At 49.4% G+C, this 18,108-nt stretch overlaps 1 protein-coding gene and 1 non-coding gene across 2 annotated transcripts in view; one reads left to right on the top strand and one right to left on the bottom strand.

Moving 5' to 3' along the window:
* Positions 1-6,943: 6,943 nt before the first annotated feature.
* TRNAG-GCC (transfer RNA glycine (anticodon GCC)) lies at positions 6,944-7,016 on the bottom strand. Its single transcript has one exon. It is a non-coding gene; the product is annotated as a tRNA-Gly (tRNA).
* A 1,993-nt stretch (positions 7,017-9,009) lies between these two features.
* PACSIN2 (protein kinase C and casein kinase substrate in neurons 2) overlaps positions 9,010-18,108 on the top strand; it is a 110,483-nt gene continuing 101,384 nt past the window's right edge. Inside the window, exon 1 of the mRNA XM_061124380.1 lies at positions 9,010-9,126. The gene's annotated coding sequence lies outside the window, so the exon portion shown is untranslated. The remainder of the gene's footprint in view (positions 9,127-18,108) is intronic.

The following is an 18,108-nucleotide window of genomic DNA, read 5'->3' on the forward strand; positions in this document are numbered from 1 at the left end:
CCCGCGGGAGAGCAGGGAACGTGGGCGAGCGCCCGGGGAGGGTGACCAGGCAGAGGTCTGGGTTGGGTGAAAGCTGAGTCACAGCCGTAAAAACTTGGGGGAGGGGGTGTCACGGTGACAGTACGTTCACTTCCTGACAGGAGGGTGCCGAGTCTGATGCCTTCAGGCAACTGAGCCCAAACAGAAAGGCTTTGAGAAAGTGAGGAAACCGGAGGATGGACGAATGGAAATTTTTAATGAACAGCCACCCAGGAATCCCTTCAGCCTGGAAGCGTCTTTGGGATGTCAGCTCCAGCACCTGGAAAGATCTGTCCCTTGGCCTGGAGTAGGTTTCCTACTTGCAGATACGGTAGGAAACCTTTGGACATCCTTCTTCCCCAGCCATTCAGGTCCTGTCCCAGCCTCACAGTTCTGCCTGGGGACCACAGTGCTGTTCCTACAACCTGACATCCTCTCCTCCCCTCGTCCCACCCATCAAAATCCTGCCCATTCCCGAGACCCAGTTAAAGCTCCATGTCCTTGAGGCTTTAAACCATTTTCTGGCCCAGCACCTGCCACTCTCATCTGCCTGCCCTTGATTTTTCAGTTCACACTTAAATCACTCTCACCTCTCTCTCCTCTCACTAAATCATCCTGCCCTTTCCCCTCAGCTTAAGTATGAGTCTGGTGACCTCAAACATTTTCATATAACTCCTCACATGTTTATCCAAATTTCTCATAGATGCTTTTTCTGATCTCAGAGTTCAATGACATAAAAGCCTGTAAATACAAAACAATTCCTTACTGGAAAAAAAAAAAATCACCATTCCTTGATATTTTCCCAAATGAGAGCTTGTTCTTGCTGTTTAGTCACTCATTTGTGTCCAACTCTGCGACCCCATGGTCTGCAGCACACCAGGCTCCTCTGTTCTTCTCTGTCTCCCAGAGTTGGCTCAAATTCATGTCCATTGAGTCAGTGATGCCATCCCACCATCTCATCCTCTGTCGTCCCCTTCTCCTCCTGCCCTCAATCTCTCCCAGAATCAGGGCCTTTCCCAATGAGTCATCTCTTTGCATCAGGTGGCCAAAGTATTAGAGCTTCAGCTTCAGCATCTTTCTAATGAATATTCAGGGTTGATTTCCTTTAGGATTGACTAGTTTGATCTCCTTGCTGTCCAAGGGACTTCAGTCCCTTCGACTTTTCCAGCACCATAGTTCAAAAGCATCAATTTTTCAGTACTCAGCCTTCTTTATGATCCAGCTCTCATATCCGTACATGACTACTTGGAAAACCAGAGCTTTGACTAGATGGACCTTTGTCGGCAAAGTGGTATCTCTGCTTTTTAATACATTGTCTCAGTTTGTCATAGTTTTCCTCCCAAGGAGCAAGCGTCTTTTAATTTCATGGCTGCAGTCACCATCCGCAGTGATTTTGGAACCCATGAAGATAAAATCTGTCACTGTTTCCACCTTTTCCCCTTCTATGTGCCATGAAGTGATGGGACTGGGTGCCATGATCTGTTTTTTGAATGCTGAGTTTTAAGCTAGCTTAAGCCTATGACCTTGGCCAAGTCATCTTATCCCCCTGAGCCTCAGTTTCCCCAAAGTGCAAAGTGGAGTTGGTGCTTCATATATAAAGCACCATCATGGGGCTGTCCCCATGGAAAGGGGTCCTTTGGGTGGCAGCTGTGATTGATATTGAGAGCTGGGAGAAATCAGGGCCAGTTCAGCCCCCTCGGGTCCTCCCCAGGCACCCAGCAGGTGGTATGTCCCAGCAGGTGCAGAGTGAAGACTGCCTGAATAAGGGAGCAATAGCAGTCTCCCAGGCCTGGTCCCCAGGAGGGCCTGGCTCAGGGTGCCTGCTGCCTGGGCACCTAACAAGAAAGCTGTGACCTGTAATTAGCAGGGCTGGGCTTGGCAAGCTGGCTGTCCCCAGGGCCCACATGATACTCCCATCAGCCTCAATGAGTGCTCGCGTGAAATCTGAAACCTGAGCCACAGGCTGGAACCAGTTACACAGAGAACAGAGTTGTCACAACAGGAAGGGTGTGTTCAGAGGGACAGTGGGAGGAGCCTTGGCTCTGCTGTCTTATACCCCAGGCCACCCAGGAGGTGCCAGGACCCACATACCCAGAGGACGGCTCCCAGGAGCAGGTCCTCGGCTGGACACCCCTGACCTGGTCTTGAACTGTCAGGAGGGATGTTTCCCTCCAGCCTTTAAGGATCTGCGTGTGCTGACAACCCTGCACCCACGGCTCCCATGACTTGCCCTTCAGACGTGTCCTTCCAAGCCCTGCCCTGCCAATCTTTCAGAGTCTGCTGAAATGCTGTTTTTCTTGGGAGCCCTCCAGGACCCCTCCGGGACCCCCAGAGCACTGCTTGGACCCTTCAAGATCATTGTTCACAGTCTCCCCTCTCTGGCCCCCACTAGCATGAGTTGCTGGAAAGTGGGGAAAGTGTTATTTTTCATTCATGCTCAGCTCAGTACCTGGTATCCTGTGTCTGCTGTGTCAGACGGAGAGAAAGACTTGATGCAGGGAAGGAAGGAAGGAGTCAGAAAGCCCGGGTTTGAGAGGGTCTCTGGCCCTGATGGATGGAAAACCTCCAGCAGCTCATCAGACTTCCCTGGGCCTCTGCTTCCTCACCTTAGGAAGACTCTCCTGCTCATCCTTCAGGGTCTTCCAGCTTTGATGTTCTGTGGTCCCCAAAGCAGCCTCCTCCTGCCAGTCTCTCCCACCCACCCCACTCCTTGCCCAGTACACTTCAGTGTGAAATTATCACCCCTCTGCCTGTTACCCAGCAGACCACACATTCTGAGCTGCTGTCCATCAATCCTAGAGAAGAAAAGGAACAGTCCTTCGTCACATACTCCTGCCTCGTAGTGTACACAGCTCCACTCAGACAGTTGAAAACCCATCCAGGATCCACCCTGGCAGGCTCTGGTGTGGATCGACCATTTGCTGCCCAGACCCAGAGAAAGTAGGTGACCATGGGCAGTCCACCAGGCACAGGAACTGCTTGAACTTGACCTGGGGCTGGCCCTCCCACCCCCTGCTGCCAGTGGGGCTGTCTGGATCGGAGGGTGGCTTTCAGGCGGGTCTCAGACTTGGTTGGAGGCTCCCACTGAGTGAGAAGGATGGACAAGAGATGAGGTGGGGGCAGGAATGGGGCCCAGGGAGGAGCAGAGGGCCGTGGGGGTGGGAACAGGGCAGCAGGGTGGGATGGCCTGTGATCTGGAGGGATGGTGCCCGCATTTCTTTGCAGGTGATAATGCCAGTGGTCCTGGCACTCACCTGGGTGGGAAATCCGACTTCCCTGCATCATGTCCACTCTCAGGAGCAGCATCCATGGCTCTGCTCCTTGTGGGGCAGGGAGTGCAGGAGAGGGAGAGGGAGCTGGCATGTCTGCTGGGGCCTGCCGGGCTCCTCCCTCTCCTTTACAGATGAGGATGTGCCTGACCTTGTGGCCCAAGGCCCGCAGCATCGTTGGTCGGGTGAGTGCCTCTGTTGCACTGGGCACCATGCAAGTCTTTTTCATCTATTAATATGTTTAATTCCTCTACCCCTCCCACCCCATCTAGTAGGGGTTAGCCACTGTTCCTCTGTCCAGATGAGGACACTGAGGCCAGGAAGTGAGGTGACATGCCCAAACCTGTAAACCTAAACCTGCTTTAAAAAAAAAAAGAAAAGAAAAGAAAGAAAAAATGCTGCAATAACAAAGCAAAAAAGAACAATGAACCCCTGAGCCTTTGACTGAGTCCTAGGCTTGATTAATTGCTGGGGGTGGGGGGTAGGATCCTTTTTTAGCAAAAGATAAAACTGGACCTGTGGTCCTCAGACCTCTCCTCTTTTCCTCTGCCACCAGGAAGGGACTGGGACCCAATTAAATGTTTAACCAGAGTCGGGGTGGGAGCTGGACTGCAGTGCTAATTCTTGTACCACTGCCGGGATAGTGGCATACAGTCACCTCAATCCCAAGCCCTGGCTGGGGAGGGAGTCCTAAGTTCAGCCCACCTGGAAGTGCCCACATCCACCCAGGCAAGATGCAGTCACCTCCAAGGCAAAGCCCCTGTCCAGCATTCCAGGATGGTAATTCAACAAGTCAGGCACAGATACATAGATGAAGGTCACTTCTGGTCAGGAGAACCTTTGGTAATAGCTGGTCTGGGAGCCAAGAACAACCCTTGATAGATCCCCACTGTCTCCAACTGTGATTTCAAACTCTCTTTATGTTTTTAATGGTGGGAGTCTTTCCCTAATATCCTATATGCAACCAATAGCAGCATTTTATTGCTGTACATTTATTTTATAAGTATTGGTACAACTTCTTTTATAAGTTCAAATTTGTAACATTTAAGTATTTGTTATACAACTAACCAACAAGAGCAAGGTCACTTCAAATGAAAAGAATCATGTATTGATTGATTGATTTGACTGTGCCTGGTCTTAGTTGCAGCACATTGGATCTTCTATCTTTGTTGTGGTATGCAGGATCTAGTTCCTTGACCAGGGATGGAACCTGGGCTCCTTGCATTGGAAGCCCAGAGTCTTAGCCACTGGACTACCTAGGAAGTCCCACAGATGTCACTTTTTTGATGAATATGCATTTTGAGACTGCTCCAGTTTTTCAAAAACAGTTAGCTTCAGTATCTAATTTTATTTTGTATCAAGGAAATCTGGATTCACATTAGTAGAGAAGCATGATAACATTGTAAACAAAATCTTGTTTTACAATCACAGGGTGACTTTCAGTTTATCTGATCCAGGAGCCTGAAAGGCATAAGATGATACTTCGCATTCAGAATGACTTCACTGTGGTGTTCAGGACCTCATCCTCCTGAAATGCAGGGACTCAAGGAAGGAGTCCCTAAGGGAGTTCAAATCTTTATCACATGGTAGAAAATACTTTACAATGTATCACATATGAAGTCTGGGCAGGACAGGTCTTCTGTCAGAGTTTCAAAACACCCAACTTGAAAGTATTGGTTTCATTGTTGATACTTTCTCCACTTTGGCACCAATGGCAACAATGTAACCCTGTTCACTTAGAAAAAGTTAGAGTTCTCAGTCAACACCCAGAATAGTGCTTCTGCCTGTGTGAGACAGAAGAATCAAGGGAGGGACTTGTGGAAAATGGGGTGATCCCAATGCAGATCATCCTGGAGATGCCCACTTTGGGAAATGCTGTCCAGGTGATGCTGACCATATCCTGCTGACTTTGGAAGGGAGTGATTTCCAGGCCCAGGTGTCTTGCCCAGTGGTGCTGACTTGAGTGTGGCAGGTATGAGGGGAGCCCTGTACTTGCTGGTACACCTTTATGTGAGCAGATGTGCGCAGGCCAGCATGGAGCAGAACTAATCAAAGGAAGAAAGCCGGGGTAGCTGTCTCCTAGTCAATGACACATTTATAAGGAATTCAGATCTTTACACAACTTGGCAGGGAGCACTTCATTCCAAGGTGTATCCAGAGACGTATTCTCTGGCCCCAACAGTTAACACTCTGATGTCTCCAGAGTACTAGCACTTGGTGCACAGTACATGTTCTCCTTTTGTTTTGTTTTTTAATCACATGTTTTTGTTTTTGTTTTTTTTTTGCAGTGAGCTTGGCTTGAGGGATCTCAGTTCCCAGGTTGGGGATCAAACCATCAACCCCTGCAGTGGAAGCTCAGTCTTAACCACTGGACCACCAAGGAAGTCCCAACCACATTCTTTTTTTTTTTTCTGGGTTCAAACCATTTTAGCCAGGGGCTTCAGGAGAGGGTCGAAGTGCTGGGAGGACAATGAAATCCAAAGTCCTTCTTCAGGCCATCTGCTCAGCTTCTCAGCTGCTGAAAGGCCAATCACAAATTTTTAAAAAGAATACTTTTACAAACTGCAAAGAGGTCCTTGTAAAACACTTAACAGCCACTGACTGTATCAGCTATGTCCTAAGAGCGTCACAGGAGTGACCTCAAGAATCCTGGCAATTTCTCTAAACACTAGACTCTGTGATTATGCCCATTTTACAGTTGAGAAAACTGAGACCTGGAGTGGCAAAACAGATTGCCAGAATTGCATGGCTACTCACTGCTCGGGTACATGCTCCAGCCAAGAAGAACCCACCTGTCTCCCTGGACAGCAGGATCTCTCGCCTCTGGGCCTTTGCTCATCCTTTCCATTCACCTTGGCTCAGTTAAATATCACTGCCTTCAATATGGCAGGGCTTCCCCAGCGGCTCCATAGTAAAGAATCTGTCTGCAATACAGGAGACACAGGAGAGTCAGGTTCAATCCCTGGGCCAGGAAGGAAATGGCAACCCAGTTATAGTATTCTTGCCTGGGAAATCCCGTGGACAGAGGAACCTTGTGGGCTATAGTCCAAGGGGTCGCAAAGAGCTGGACAGGACTGAGTGACTGAACACTCACACACTCAATATGGTAACCCTCTGGGGACCACTGAGAGGCCTTTTCTAGGTCTGATGTCCTTGCTGGGTCTTCCTGGAAGCAAGACAGAACTCAAGTCCATCCCAGCCTGAATCCACCCTATTCCCTGTCCTGCACATTCTCTAAACATTGTAATTATCAATCAAATAAGTATCTATCACAGATTTTGAATTTTTTTCTTGGAAGATGTACCTGTACCACTGTACCATAACTGTATCTGGACATTTTAATTTTTTTGGAGACTGTTTTATTCTCTGTGAAACTATTTTTAAAATTATTTTATTCATTTGATTGGGTGCAGTGGTAAGGAATCCATCTGCCAATGCAAGGGACGCAAGAGATGCAGTTTGGATACCTGGGCCAAGAAAATCCTCTGGAGGAGGGCTTAGCAACCCACTCCAGTATTCTTGCCTGGAGAATCCCATGGACAGAGGAGCCTGGTGGGCTACAGTCCATGGGGTCATGAAGAGTCGGATATGACTGAAGTGATTGCGCACCATTTATTTGACTGCACCGGATCTTAGTTGCAACATGTGGGATTTAGTTCCCCAACCAGGGATTGAACCTGGGTCCCTTGCATTGGCAATGCAAAGTCTTAGCCACTGAACCACCAGGGAAGTCCCTGTGAAAGTAGGTTTTAACTTGGGCTGGCTGTTTATCCCAGTTGTTTAGTAGGAAATGGCTAATAAAGGACCCGTCAGCCTTTGCCCCAGACTTAGGTAATGAGCACGTTTTGCGAGGAGGAGGGAGCCAAATGACAGTGACAGAGCGCAACTACATTAACTGATGAGATGTCAAGCACCCACACCCGCACGGCCAGAGCGGCTCCCCTCACTTTCACCTGACGGCCCCACGTACTCCTCATCCTGTGTGGTGGGGGGCCCTGCCATCGCCCGCATGCTAAAAACTGAGACACAGAGGTACAGAGAGTGGCAGTGACGTGCTCAAGGAGCAGAGGCAGGACGGCGCTTCAGGGCTGTTTGGATCTGATAGGAGGGGGCTGGATGCAACATTGTGAAATTTCTGTGGGGGTCAAAGTTGGAATGTTCACGAAATGGAAAGGAAAGCTCTCTTGGGAAAAATCCTCTGATAAGCTGTGGGGACAGAGGTGAGACTCAAAGAGCTGATCAGCCTCAAACTGCTGGGGAAAGCAATGATAGGAATTTTGTTTTTGTCTTTAGAAGAGAGGAGAGAGAAGAGAAGGTAGCCAGAGGCCAGAGGCCTGCCTTGGTCAGGTGGCCAGGTAGTGGCTTCAGGGTCAAGAGGCCAAAAGGGCTCAAGAGGTGTCTTGTGTTGCCAGGCAGTGCCAGGTTTGATGCCTCCCCGTGGGGTCTGGGCTGCAGGAACCCCTGCTGGCCTCCCCAGAGCTTAGTGTGAAGGGGGACTCTGTGTGTGCAGCTGGAGATGGGATGATGACAAGGACCAGCGGGCATGTGGGAAAGAGCAGGAGGCTGGAGGGAGGGGCGATGGAGACTTGTTCAGAAACCATGGGACTGACTTTGGATCTTCACAGGTAAAGTGGTGCAAACCGCAATTTACCCAGATCTCAGAGGCCTGGGAGACCTCAGCTGAGGACTGGGTTCTGTACATGTGACCCAGAGGTGTTCTGGGTGGCAGAGTGGCCCCTGTGGGCTGATTCCTGGAGAATGGTGGGGACTTCTTGACAGTAGCTGGATCTGGCACAGCATGGTGGTGACCTTTCTTTCCCTCTTTCTCAATGATTATTATCACAAGCACATTGCAACCAAACAAATACTTTAGAAAGGGAAAAAAACCCACTCTGTTTCTGTCGACTAGTCTTCTATCCTTGTGCAAACACAGTAGCAGTGTTAAGAGTCCCCGCCATTTCCTATCCGGCTTTTCCTTTTAGCATTTTAGTTTAAGCGTTTTTCCATATTGCAGCACCATCGCCCGGCTGAATTTCAAGGCGGTTGTTGTGGAACTAGTACAGGCCTGGGGTACTGCTGACCCTGCTTCTGCCATTTATTTACTGTTTACCCTGGGTCGCCGCACCACTAGGAAGTTACTTGGCCTGGGATCCCCAAACCTTCGCGTGAGCTCCGGACACGCGCATGCGCGACCACACACCGCTCTCTGTCCTGCTTTTAAAAACTAAGCCGGCTCAAGTGAATCTAAGAAGCCCTGATGACACTGGTGTCTGTGAGTGCCGTCGGAAAGGAAACTTTCAGAAAGACTACCTTCCCTGAATTCCCATTAAGCGCGGTGCCACCCTCCCTCGGCCCCCATCTCGGCGCGCCCGCAAAGCTGAAACACTTCTGGCTCCTGGGAGAAAGTCTCACGGACCCACAGTTTTGGAGCGACTCGGGGAAAGTGACCCCAACCGCCCTCTCATCAGCTAAGTAGGCACGCCCCCTCCTTTGATGGACAGGCGAAGTCGCCAATGAGGCCCAGGGGAGGTCCCTTTGGCTCGCTAGGGGGCGAGCCGCCTCGGCTCTCCTCCGGCCCATTCAGGGGAGCCGAAGGTGCCGTGGGGGCGGGGCCCGACGCTCAGCAGCCAATGGGAAGAGCACAGCAGGCGCGGCGGGGGCGGGGCGTTCGGGGCTGGCGGCAGGAGCGGCAGCGGCTGGGTTAGGGCAGGGCCGGGGCAGCGCGGCCGGAGCGAGGGCGGGAGCCGGGGGCCGGAGCGGGAGCCGGAGCCGGGGCTTGGAGACGCAGTCGCGGCCGGAGCGGGGCGCGCCGAGTGTCGGGAGACGAGCGGCGGCCCAGGTGAGGGACGCGCCGCGACGGTTGGGGCTCCGCGGGGTGCGGGGGTTGAGGGGACGGACGCGGGGCGCTTGTTGGCAACCGGGCCCGCGCCCTGTCAGGCCGCGGCCGCGCTCGCGCCTGAGGGCAGCCTCTGGGGCCGCGTCGCCCGCGCGCGAACTTCCTGTAGCTGAGGGAGCGGGGGGCGGGGTAGGGGTGTTGAGGGGCATCCGGGGGCGAGTCGCTGAGGGAGCTGGGGGTGGGGGAGCGGTGTTGAGGGGCGTCCGGGGGCGAGTCGCTGGGGAGCGGGGGGTGGGGGGCCGGTGTTGAACGGCGTCCGGGGGCCGACGGGAGCGCTGAAGGGGACGTCGAGGGGCCTCCGGAGGGCGCGCGGGGGCCGGGTTTCGAGGTGGGGTGCGGGGTCTGGGCGGGGAGCGGGGTGCGCCACAGGGGAGCGGACCAGTCCTCCTCAGCTCGGCTGAGACAGAAGTTGCGGAGCGGGACCCGTGGAGGTCAAAGTGCTGCTGCCGAAGCGGGATGGAAGACTCTGAGGGACTTAGCTAGGGGAGGCGGGGAAGCCGAGTGGTGCGGGGGTTCCCTGGGGTGAGGGGGGCGGTGGGGAGCGCAGGAGGAGGCGGCGGGCCGGTCGGCGTCACTTAGAAGGCAGGGCCGGGTCCTCGGGTGTCCTGGAGGGGAGGGGCGGCCAGAGCAGGCGGGACACTTATGCGGATGCGCTGGTTTAGGGGAGCTTTGATGACCGTCCTCCATTTCCTTCCTCCCCACCCTCCCAGTCCCTCACCCGCCTCTACATGGGGGGTGGGGGCGTGGGGTGCAAGCCCTTCTTTGTGATCAGGTTCTAGGGCTGGGGGACAGGCAGGAGAGAGGCTGGGGGCGTTTGCCCCGTTGGCCCAAGGAGTCTTCCCAGACCGTACTTTTTAGAAACCGGAGCTCCCTTCCTCCTCTGGGGTTTCCAGCCTGCTGGGGCATCCGGAGAGGCCTGGGATTGGAGAGGTAGTGATTTCTGCCGCTCCGTTTCAGCGGCCCTTTGGGTTTCAGCTTCCACCGGAGGAGGCTGGCTTTCTTTTCAGACAGAGTTGGTCAAGGGGAGCGAGCTTTGCTGTCTCCTCGGGTCCCACACACAGCTGCAGCCTTCGAGGGTTGGACGCCTGAGGGAAGATGGCCCCCAGGTGGGGTCTGTGCACCAGTCCTGGGTCTTCCCTTTCTCTCCTTTACCCCAGTTGTCGTGTATTTCTGTGGTTAAGGAGGGTTGGACGCCTGAGGGAAGATGGCCCCCAGGTGGGGTCTGTGCACCAGTCCTGGGTCTTCCCTTTCTCTCCTTTACCCCAGTTGTCCTGTATTTCTGTGGTTAAGGAGGGTTGGCTGCTCTGAGTCTCCACGGCTACTCATTATGCTGTTTACCAAACACTCCCTGGCTGTCCTGATGAAAATCAGGAGGCCAGCTCAGAGATTTTAAACCTGGACTCCAAGTGGTGAGCTCACACCGGTTATCTCCTTTCTCTGCGGTTCCTTCATCTCCAGTATTCCCAGTATGCTGAAGGATGGGCAGGTTGGAGCCCCGGGCAAGGGAACCAAGCAGATAGTCTCTTGAATGCTGGCCTTCCCCTTCCTGCCTGAAATTTCTTATTCGACTTGAATAACCAGCCTGCCAGCAGCCTCCTCGTACAATCATTGAAGGGGAGCCACTGCAACTGGGATTTCTCTTGAGTTATGTGGGAAACAATAATCTGTGTGCACGTGTGCACTTAAACTTCGTTCTAGAGTTTCACAATCTCCTTGGTGAAGTTATGTTAGTTGAGATATGAGACCACTACATCAAAAACTTTTCTGTGCTGTGTTTTTCTCTTGACAATTGTCTGAGAGCTTTAAAGAAACTGGCCATGAGATTGATGATATTTATTACGTGGGAAAGGAATGAAGCACAGAAGAACGGATGAGAGATTAGGTCTGTACTCCGAATTCACTTTTTGGGAGAAGAATGAAAACTCATTTGAATGGAAATGTCATTCTTAACTCACACTGTTGGGGAACTGGAACTGTATTATTTTTAGCCCTCAGTGTGTAAGATATAGGTCATAAGATTTAAATAATCTAAAAGTAGGTATGTATAAAAAGCAATACTTGGGTTTTGAACACAGCTTGTTGCTGAAACATATAGCTTTCCCCAGTCCTGGATGCCCAGTCCAGATTTCTGATGGCCAGGTATTTTCTAGGGTGGGAGCTGAGGGGCATTTGTCTTTAAATTTTCTCATTTGTTTATCCACTTGAAAGTCTGTTCAGACGAGTTAAGGGCCTCATGCTCAGGTTTCCTTCCTCTGACTGGGTCACAGTTGAGTCCAGGATGTTATGGAATATCAAAAAGATGGCACAGATTCCTTAATAATAGTAAGAGCAGCTTGTGTTTAGAGATCATGATAGCTTTTACCAAGTGCTCTCTGGCCACCCTCACCTGGACCTCTCATCTGACTCAGGCCTGCCTTATCTGCCATCAGATTGTGCTGGTGACTTTGTCAAGGCCACCCTGTAGATTATTTGGGTAATGGCCACATTCATGTGAGCGATGGTGCTGGCACCCTTTTTTTCTTCCCCCAATTAAGATTGTTTGGAAGTGCAGCCGCATACCTGAAGGCAGCACAGCAGTGCCTTCGTTAGGAAGTCAGTTTGCATTCCATGCGTAGAGACCTTTCTTTATGGCCCTGGCTGGGATCCTTCACACACCTGAAGGCATGTCAGTGCCTGAAATCTGATTGCTGCTGGGCTCAGTTCTGTCCCTGGGATGGCTGTGTAGGAATTCCTTCAGATTTTTGTATTCAAACGATTGTGCTCTGCCGACTGGAGATGATCTTTAAAGAAGAACTCAAAACATTCTGTGCAATGCAACATTCCTGGCATACATGTAGTTCCAAAGGTAACTATTTCAGGGACAATGGCCATCTAAGAGCACAAGCTTTAGTATTTTGATTAAAGACACAACATGACAAAAATGCATTACTTTAGTATATTATCTTGCATTTATTCCCATGATTGTATGTTTATCTGTTTGCTTGGTAAAACCGAGCATCATGGATTCTAGTTTTCTTGTTTCCTAGAATAAAAGCTTTAGTTTCAATATTAAAATGTCATTTGAGAGTGTCCTGGCATTAGGGACTGAAAGAACAAGATATAAGGGTGTAGAAATGAATAAAATGCTGTCTCAGTGATCAAAGGCCTCAGCAAGAAGCCTTAAGGAAAATGAAAGGAGGGAAATTTTGCTATAACTTTAGAAAGAACATATGCAGTGGTTTGTGTAATATCAATGTGCTCTATGGCTATATGAGATTTATGTGACTTTTTTCCTCCCTGGAATGTGGGGTTGTAGAGTGGGATTGTAGACTGTAGATGGAGACTAGGAGCCCTGGGCTCAGTCCAGCCTTTTCCTGACTAGTCCTGAGCCCAGGACAGTCACATACCTTAGGGTCTCAGTTTTTATGTTTGTAAAAGGAGAGCCTGAGAGATTCTTAACCGTTTGAGAAACTGATAACAAGTACAGACTTCTTCCCAGAAAGCACACCTATGGACAGCATCAGAGTCCTGGACCCCAGATTAGGAACTCCTGGATCATCTCCTCTAAGCTCCCTCTCACCTTTGATATTCTATAATTCTATTTTCCTGGTCATCTTTGAGCTAATAATAATAATGCCTCGTATTTATGGAAGACACATTCCAGAGCATTTTCATCTCTCTTTTTTTTTAATCCCCCAAACATTTCTGAGTGGTGTGGGTGGTGATGGATACTCCTTCTTAGGATAGGCATATTCTTCTCCCCTAGAGAGAGGGGTACCAGGCCTGGCCACCACTTTAGCAGGATTACACAGCCAGCAGCCTGTCCTGGGACCAGAGTCAGGACTCCTGATTGCCAGCCTGGGGTTTTTCCATTAGGTTTAGCTTCCTTGGTGGTTGTCATTATGAGTTATGTTTGGCAGTGTAAATATCTCAGAATGTGTCACTTACAGAGGAAATATTTGTTCATCTGCTGAAAGGACTGGTTTTTTTTTTTGGTCTGAATTTGGATCACTAAACACCTTTCTTGACTGTCAAAAGGTTACTTATTATGTTTTTGTTATTTTTTTTTTTATGCCATACTTTTCACTGGGAAACGTTTGTAGGACTTGAGTGTTTTGAGCATACTTGTTTCATGTTTATTGATTAAAGCGTACATTGAAATGATTACTTTCCAATTGCATGGCACTTGAGAAACTTGTGAAATAAATGTTAAGAGAAAATTCCTAACATTTGACTTGTTCTGGCAAATATGTCCTCATAGATGAGACTTTTCCTGCAGCCTGAGAGGCGCCTCCCTAAGCCCAGAGCCACTGGGTGGGTGGGTGGAGGGGGGGGTTGGGAGGGTGTTTGAGAGTCAGGTGTGGATTGTGCCAACCACCGTGACTATCCAAAAGTGGCTTCCTGTGGCCCTCTGGTCAGATTCTGAATATTTTAGGGACTTTTTTTTTTGTTTTTTAGTTTATTAACAGAGTACAAAGTATCAGCTATGTAAAGAAGTTGTGTATACAAAAGTATACTAAACTATAAAGCCTCACAGATATAAGTGGTTTATTACTGATGAAAAGACTCATCATAATGAATATGTGTTGAAGAATCAGACTTGGAGGAAATAGGATGGTCTACAGTACATACCTCTCAAATGTAGTATACATATGTGTCTTGTTACGTCTGATACCTGTAAGGAGACTGGCCAACTCTCCAGGCGTGGAAAAGGGTTATTTGCTCATTTCACAGTGCTTTTCTTTAGAATACTGGAGAGAACGAGGCAGACATGGACAGACTCACTGAAGTCCAACATAAAGCCTGATGTCATGTGTCAGCTTCCTGGGAATTGCTCGCAAGAGGCAATGGTGAGTTGAGGCTGTCAGAGGGCAAGGCTGGTGATGAAGGGTAAACTCCAGGCAGCTGCCACTGGGCAGAGGTGGCATCCAGTTAACTATACTGCCTGCTGTGAACTCTGCTAGTTTTTATGGGCCCTCCTCTGACCTGGGTCAGGAAGATCCCCTGGAGAAGGGAAATGGCAACCAGCTCCAGTACTCTTGCTTGGAAAATCCCATGGACAGAGGAGCCTGGTGCATTACAGTCCACAGGGTCACAAAGAGTCGGACACAACTGAGCAACTGAGCACATGCACGCTATGATGCACACACACACTGTGGCCAGGAAACTTGCATTCTGTTGGCTCTTTTCTTCCAGAGGCCAGTCTGTGATTTAAATATTGATAGAGTAGCAGAGTTGTTAGTAGTGAGCTGGGGAACTCCATTAGGCTGCTGTGTCAAAGTTCCTGCTTTTTATTTAAATTTCATTTCCTGAGCTGTTTGAAGGGAGTGTGCACTGATGAGGGGAGTATGCAAGGTGGGTTGAAGGGAGCCTTCCTGGCCACTGTGTGTGCGGTGCCCCTGATGCTTGGCTCTACTGGCAGTTCTAGGATACTCAGATTCAGGTGACTCTCGGTCAGGAGGTGAGCTTAGAAGCGATCCTATCTTTGTGACAGTAGCAGATGGGAGTATGTACAAAGGAGGGGCAGACAGGAGGGTGGATGTGACTGCCTTCAGGACACCGCAGAGAGCTCACCTTCAGGGAGGTGACCTTGCAGTGGTTTTGCCACTCTCCAGGCGGACAATGACTGGAAGGAGAGTCCCAGGCAGAGGTATGGAGTTGTAAAGAATGTGGAGGTGTGAGAGGGGCCCCCGAGGGTGGGCAGGCTTCAGATAGTGTGACCTGCCTTGTAGGCCAGGCAAGGCTTTGGGCCTCCTTCTGGAGGATGGAGGAGCCATTTTGGGGTAGCAGACATAGCAGGTTGAAGCTTTGCACAGGAGTGAGACTTCAGGCGAGAAGTCAGGGATGCAGATGTGGGAGGGGTGTTTCAAGTGGCTCGTTTTAACAAAAGTCACTTATGTCCTGGAGGCTCAGGGATTTCCGTGGAAGTTCTTAGGAAGCAGTGCTAATCTCTAATGAGAGGGGTTTCCACAGTGGGGTTGGCATCAGTCTTGACTCAATTTCTTTGCCTGTATTTATGTTGGTAATACAGCAGCTGCCTGGGTTCTGCTTCTCTTTTTATATGGCTTATGCTCACAGATCCATGCAGTTAGTGTGTATCTTTCACTGCCAGTTCCTGCAAAAAAGAAAAAAAAGAAAAGAAAGAAAAAGTAATATTGCAGTAGATAGAGCAGGTAGCATGGCTTCAGAGCCACACAGCCCTGGGTTTGAGTTCTGGCTCCACTACTAGGCAATTTCCTTGGCCAAATGCTTCAACATCTCCCAAACCAGGGAGCCCCTCCTTGTATGACTTGAGGAGGGCAATGTGTGGGAATGGACTGTAGACCCTGAGCTCAGCACCTGTGCCTGGTCTGTGGTGCCAACCCAGTACCATTGGTATCCCTCAAAGCGCAGTGCCTACTGAGTGATTTGGCTAATTAAGAGAAAATACACCTTTAAAGGTCTCAAACTGATGTTACACTATCCAATTCTACTGAATATCCTAAGATGCATTATTCTTTTCTCAGCCTAAGTCTGTTCAGTATACTCAGACCTTTCCTTGGTGACTCAAGGTCACAGGGATGCTGTTGGGGTGGTTGATGTGGACGAGGCTTCCAATCCTGCTTGGAATGCCCTCCCATCCTGCCACTTACAAGGCCTGTCTTGTCTCTTCTCTTCCTCTAAGCTTCTCTCTGATTCTGTCCCCTTGGTTGGGGTGAAGGCCTGAAGGCGATCTTATCCTCCCTGGATTTTGAGGGTATCCCTGCCACCCAGAGGCCTTGTTCCCATCTGGGCTGGTGATTCTATGCTTGAGTTGAGTGTTACATAGGCTTTTAGAAAGTCTGACCTTTGGTGTTGTGACTGGCTTTAGCGACTCAGAGTTGGAAGGGACCCTGTTTGATGGTGACAATAGCTCCTACTCAGGTAATGAAAAATATAAAGACTTGAAAAAGCAAATTGTAAAGCAATAGGTACATTCATCACATGTGTAAAATATTAAAACAATATACAGTGACTATAGTTAAGGTTGTAGAATAATGGAAAGTTTCTTCTTGATTTCCACACTGTTACATTGCCTTTTTACTTTAAAAATTAATATTTAAGCAATAAGTTGACTCTATAATTAAAATAACAGTTTGGTTTCATAGGCATTTTCAGTTTACTAGGAATCTTCCCATAGCCCTCATTTTGTTTTCAAAACAGCCTTGTTGGTCTGCTCCCCTCTTCATTTTCCAGAGGAGGATAAGAGGGAGGTCTGGAGGGTCAGTGGTTTTGCCTGAGGCTGGCCAGCCAGGACCCCATGTGGGCCTCAGCCTGAGTCCATAGTTCTTAGAGAGCCCAGTTATGGGGGGTCTCTGCTGCGACCTGCAGGGTGGTCTTTAACATAGAGAATAAACTGTGGCTAGTGCTTTGACGTTTCCTACTGAATACATGAGATTTTATTATTGTAAAGTGATACCCAAGCCATAGTTTGTGAATATTTTCATATTTTAAACAATGCTTGTGTTTCATAGTATCCAATTATGTTGTCGCCAACTAAGTGTGCCAAGTGTGAGCTGTGGTCTTCAGAACCACAGAGCAGGCTCCACAGCCCACGTAGACCTCCAGGCCTGCTATTAGTGGGTTCTGTAGCTGGCTGATTGCTGGAGGAGGGAGAGGGCCTACCTGGGTGCTGTTTAGCTGTGACATGATGATGCTTTAATTATCGAAGTGATTGTGCCCTCTGCACCAGTGAAGGTGTCATCAGCTAAGGAGCCTGGCAGCCAGTGAAGAGGGCATAGCAGAGGCCGGGCATTGCCGTCTGGGACAGGCCTCTGGCTGTGAGGGCTTGTGGGGGACCCTACAGGAAGCTTTATGCTCTGGCTCATTCAGTTTTTGCTTCAGATGGAGTTAACTCCACTTTACACAAGAGTAAACCAAAACTCTGAGAGATGAAGTGCCCTTCACAGGGTCACCGGCAGAGCTGGCCCTCAGCCTGACTCTGAAGCCACGTTTATCTGCTGTCTTGAATAGGTGCATTCTGAGTCACTTGTCCTCAAATACGAAAAAAATCTGTAAGTTAATCTTCCTTCCCCACCCCTCGGAAACACAGAACAGAGGCAAGTTATGTGGTCTTTTGTTTAAGACAGGATCTCTGCCTACAACTAACTTGATAAAGATAATCCAAGAGTTTGCACTAATGTATGCAGTGGGGAGATACCGCATAGAGGGAGAGGCTTTTTTTTTTTTAAAGATTTATTTATTATTTTTATTTATTGCTGCACTGTGAGGCATGTGGGATCTTAGTTCCCTGACCAGGGATCAAACCCATGCCCCCTGCATCCAGAAGGCAGATTCTTAACCAGTGGACCACCAGGGAAGTCCCGAGGGAGAGGCTTTTAAACAGCTGAGCTGGGACTTCAGAGATCCTGGCTTTGGTGGGAGTGCTCTTGCCTCGCCTTCCACTAGCTGTTTTCTAAAAAGGTGCCGTATGAGATTGAAAAAGCACTCACTTAGGGGAGAAGAAATTATATTTCTGCAAAGTGTCCATTTGCACTACACTTTGTAAAATTGCAGAAGAGCTCATGTTTCATTGACGTGAGAGCAAAGGAAGATCATCTGTACAGGTAAATTACAGCAGATGTTTGTTTTTATGCTTGTAAATATCAGCCACTTTTATGTCAAAAGACTTTCTTTGCTTTCTGGTCTTTTAAAAATTGAAGGCACAACATAGAAAATAGAGTTCTTTTGAATAAAGAACTCTTTGTGTTCTACTTTCCATATGCTTTGCGGTTTAAAGTTATCTTAGAAGCAGCAGCTGCACCTCCTGACTGACTGCTTTGTTCCGAGCTCCAGAAGAGGCTGGAGAGCTGCACTGCCCCGTCTGTCCTCACAGAGGTACTTGAGACTCCCAGGTTACCAGTCTGAACATGAGGGTACCGAAGGCAGTGAGACCATGTGCTGAACTCGAGGTCCCCGGGGCTGTAG

The sequence above is a fragment of the Dama dama genome, chromosome 22 (assembly GCF_033118175.1).
Source record: "Dama dama isolate Ldn47 chromosome 22, ASM3311817v1, whole genome shotgun sequence".
NCBI classification, from domain to species: domain Eukaryota; kingdom Metazoa; phylum Chordata; class Mammalia; order Artiodactyla; family Cervidae; genus Dama; species Dama dama.